Here is a 5,557-nt window from a genome sequence, read left to right on the forward strand (position 1 = left end):
AATATAACTGAAAAAAAAAACTGGTCATGAGAATTTTTAGGGATTGATTGTTTCATCATCATCTTCACGTCATCTTCTCCGATTTGAACACACATGCATATCCAAACACCGTCACCAATTTCTTTCGTCTCCACAAATCATTCACCGTCATCGTCTTTCATCTTCGTCATCCTCATTTCTGATCGTGACTTGAATCATGGTCATGGTGTTTTAAAATATGGGAATGTTTTGTATTTTGATTGTCCAGATGTTAAAACACCATGGATGTAATCACAATACAATGTTTTCTGGATTCTAGATAAAACACCATGACTTGAATCATAGTCAATTTATCCAGTTATTTTAAAACACCACGTCATGAATCTGATTATACAATGTCTCCATATAAAACACCATGACTTGAATCATAGATGTTTAAAACACCACACCATGAACAATGTCTACAGATAAAACACCATGACTTGAATCATAGTCATGGTGTTTTAAAATCTGGGGATGTTTTTGTATTGATAAAACACCACGCCATGAACAATGTCTCCTGATAAAACACCATGACTTGAATCATAGATGTTTTAAAACACCACGCCATGAACAATGTCTCCAGATAAAACACCATGACTTGAATCATAGTCATGGTGTTTTAAAATCTGTGAACGTTATCTATTGATAAAACACTACGCCATGAACAATGTCTCCAGATAAAACACCATGACTTGAATCATAAGTGTATAAAACATCACGACATGAACAATGTCTACAGATAAAACACCATGACCTGAATCATAGTCAATTTATCCAGTTTTTTAAAACACCACGCCATGAATCTGATTATAGATCTATTTATGATAAAGTATGAAGAAATTCGTTGATTTTTTGGAGATTGATGACGGTTACCATATAATTCGCTGGTTACCATATAATTCGCTGATCTTTAGGAAGGTTGATGGGGGTTTTGAAACGGTTACCATATTTTGAAACGTTGGAAAAGTCAATATTGCCCTTCAATTTTTATATAAGGTCCTTCTAATTAAAACACAATTTACATTTTATACCCTATTGATCTCAACCATTAGATCAAATATCCAATGGTTTAAAACACTTCTTACCCTTCTTACATTTTAGACACTTTTTACCATATCCCTACCCTATATATATATATATTACACGATTTGAACCCTTCAACTTTAGATAGGGAAAACACCATACCTCTAGATCACGATGATTTGAACCTCCACATGTATTAATGTTTATAAGGGATTTCATTATGTTTTGTTTACCTTTATACGGAGTTTTTAGATGGAATTTATAAAAATGTCATTACAACTTTTTAGATGCAATTTACTGGTTTCGCCTGGTTCACTAACATGTGATTTGGCCAAGCAAAATGAACCGATGGCTCTCTCGTTCATGTTCTAATCCTGATTTCAAAGCATTGTATCTAAATGTTTGTTCGATTATTGATTTTAAAGACAATTTAGAATGTTACACGATCCATTTGCAAGAGTTAAAATACAAATAAGTAATTTACCTAGCTTTTCCTCAAGTAGTAGTTATTTCTTATTGTTTGTTGTAGTGTGTCAATGTGGTGAGTTAGTTTATTTGGTCATTAGCAAGTGTATTAGTGGGTTAGTACCCTTTAAGCCTATTGTAGCGTGTCAATGTAGAAGTGTAGAAAATTTGTCACAAAATCGAGGTTTTATTCGTAGAAAAATTGTCACAAATAAATCGAAATTTACGACATAAAAAATAGGAAATTGTTCACTTTTCTAGTAGTAAAAGTTAACAAGTACAATATAAGAAATGAAATTAGTTTAATTATAATAGAGTAAATTGCTAAAATCGTCCCTGAGGTTTGGGCATGTTTGTCATTTTCATCCAAAACAACTTTTTTGTACCATATTGTCCTTCATTTTTGGGATTTTTTTTGCCAGTTTTATCCAAACGTCTAATTTACTTTATTTTTTCTATCAAGCATTTGGATGATAATGACAAAAAAATCCTAAATCTTAGGGACGATTTTTGGCAAAATAGTCAGACGTTTGAATGAAAATGGCAAAAAATCTCAAAAGTAAAAGAATATATGGTACAAAAAAGTTGTTTTGGATGAAAATGACAAATATGTCCAAACCCCAGGGACGATTTTGGCAATTTACTCGTTATAATTTAATGTAGAGTAAACTGCCATTTTGGTCCCTGAGGTTTGGTCACTTTTGCCATTTTGGTCCAAAACTCAAACCTTTTGCATTTGGGTCCCTGTGTTTTCAGTTTTATTGCCATTTTGGACCAAAAATGAAATCAGGTCATATCTGTCTTATAAAATCCTGCAATTTTGTCATTTTCCTCAGGGGCAAATCAGGTCATATTTGTCTTATAAAATATGGTATTTATTTATAAAAATGATCATTTTGCCCATGCGGAAAAGAACAAAATAGCAGGATTTTATAAGACAAATATGACCTGATTTCATTTTTGGACCAAAATGGCAACAAAACTGAAACCACAGGGATCCAGATGCAAAAAGTTTGAGTTTTGAACTAAAGTGGCAAAAGTGACCAAACCACATTGACTAAAATGGGAGTTTACTCTTTAATGTAAGTTGTTCATTGGTTGGCTCAATTGTTTTCTACGAACGCAACGTGGCAGTTTGACCACTTAAATCATTTGGAAGCTTTACTTCAAGGTTTTAGTCATCTTTCATACATCACCTAGAAATATACATCATATTTCAACACAAAACAAGATTAAAAAGGTAAGGAGAGTTAGTAATTGGAAGATTAGATTTGATGTTTGATGTTCAAAACTATGATGAGAGATTGTGTTTATGGTGCTCTTCCTTGTACAACCAAACTTAAATAAGAGAACAAATCATGTATGTATTGTTTAATTAATACGACAATTCGAAGTATTATCAAGTTTAACTCTCCGTATTTTTTGTTTCATACAAGGGAAAAATAACCATCAAAAATTTTCTCTAGACACCATAATCAATAATGATAGCTATGTAAGGGATGATCAAATAAGATGAAAATCAATTTAAGGGAAAAAAAAAAGAAGAAAATGATATAATAGTAAAACATTAAATAGTTTATAATTACTCACATTAGTTATTCTTTTTCTAATTATACTCAACTAGTATTAAGCACCCCCGCGTTGCGGCGGGGGCGAGCACTAATGCCACACTACTGTCAGCGACCACCGACACTGAAGTTGTGGCGTGTTAATGCGAAAAAATTAAACCGAAACGTAAAACATTGAATAAAATAACTAAGTTGATATAGGACTCGCGTGTTACGATGAACACGCGTCTATTTTTTCCCGTTTGACAGGTTCATCGTAATCTATATATAATATATATCATTACCACTATACAAACCATAATGCATACATTACAAACAACCATTGCATCAATATATTGCAAATTGTATTTATATAAGATTTTGGCTAAATTAAGTAGATTATTATAAATAATAATAATTTACAAATAAAACAACACAACTTTGAATGGATCAAACCGATTGAATATGGTAATATAATGAAACCATTATTTGATTAGTGTACAATCACTTAAGCATAATTTACAAGCATACATGCATACAAACCATATTGAATTTGGTAAGGTAATGAAACCATTATTTGATTAAGATACAACCACTTAAGCACAAATTACAACCAAACATGCATACAAATTTTCCAAATTAATAGTATAAATAAGGTACAAGCACTTTAGCACAAATTACAATAAAAAAAGCATACAAATGTTCCAAATATTAATAGAATAAATAAGGTACAACCACATTAGCACAAATTACAACTAAAAAAACATACAAATGTTCTAAATTAATAGTATATGAATTTCATTTCATCGTACACACATAAAATATAATCCTAGATATATTATACACATTATCGAATTTTATTACACATGTCGAAATTTATTCTACACTTTATTCTATACAACTCGTAATTTATCTTACATTCTAAGTTATTACTATTAATTTTTTTTTTGTTAAAATATATATTTTGAAAATAAGTAACAAATTTAATGTAGTTAGCTATTAAATAGAAAGATTACAAACTACTAATGAGGTTGTGGTCCATTGGCAAAGGCAAAAGCTTTTAAAACACCTAGGTTGGGAAGAGGAAGGTCTTGGGTTCAAGTCCCACAAACGATATGGGATTAAAGAAATGGGTTGAGTTCATTTCAGAACTCCAAATAACTAAAGAACTTTAAGAACTCCTAATAAACAATCATTTTATATGTAAGTTTTTGTATTATGATGTTTTTATCATCTATTATATGTATTTCTTTGATTACATACATGTTAAAAGTAGTTTACATATGTTTAATTGTCAAAATTATATATATGTGTCATAACTAATTACATATATGTAAAAAAACTAGTTTACATATGTGTGATTATTCAATTACATATAAAAAATGATAAAATTACTCGTAACATGTATGTAATCGTAAAAATACACATAATAAATGATAAAATTATCCTAAACATAAAAATATATAAATAAAAAGATTCTTTATTAGGAGTTCTGCGAGTTCTGTAAATATTTATGGTTCTGAAATGATTCTGACCCTTAAAGAAATTAGCTATTCAAAAAAAAAAGAAAGATTATAAACTGATGATCTATACAAGTTTACCAATATACTCTTCAAAAAACATAAATAAAAATATTGAATGAAATAAAATAAAGCATTCTTAATGGTTGAATTTTTTTTTTTTACAATTTTTTTTATTTGAACCCTCTATTAACGATGTATCAATTAAATAATCATGACTTGATAAATAAAGTGAGCGAAAATCAATCACAAGGTTATACAATGAAATAAATTATATTATAATATAATATAATACATCATACACGCATTACCAGTATTAGATTAATCGATATGCTAGTGGTAGTCTACTGCTACCATTCTTACAACTTTTTGTATGATTGTTCCTTTGATTTCCATTAGCTATATTTTATTATGTTATCTGGACTACTATATTGTACATTGTACATGTAAAAATATAAATTTAAATAAGGTTTTTGAAACTGAGAGTTTTAATAGGAGTAATCTCTCTATTCCTTGAATAAAAAATGTATTTGCCCTGATCGTATTCTTCTCAAGCCCTACCAACAGTTTTACTATACGTGAGAGTATTCTGGGTTCGATCTTCGTTTGTGTGTGGTTTAACTCCAAAAGAAACAAAAAGTATAAAACTATATGATTATGGAATCGTACCACTTTTTGTATACCAAAGTTTATCCACATGCTAGAATAACATAATATCACACGATCATAGAGGTCTCTGTTATCTTTAAGCGACAAGGATAGCAGAAATTAAACTTCTAAGTCATGACCCACCATTTTATTTTTTGAAAAATTAATGAATCTTCTTTGATAACCAATCAAAGACTTGCCACAAACATACTAACCTGGTCAGTTAACCTAAATTCGAAGCCGTTCAAAAAAAAAAAAAAACCTAAATTCGAAAACACTGCTAGAAACACCAAATACAAAAATAAAAGAAACACCGATCTTCTCATTCTTTTT

The sequence above is a fragment of the Helianthus annuus genome, chromosome 1 (assembly GCF_002127325.2).
Source record: "Helianthus annuus cultivar XRQ/B chromosome 1, HanXRQr2.0-SUNRISE, whole genome shotgun sequence".
NCBI lineage: Eukaryota > Viridiplantae > Streptophyta > Magnoliopsida > Asterales > Asteraceae > Helianthus > Helianthus annuus.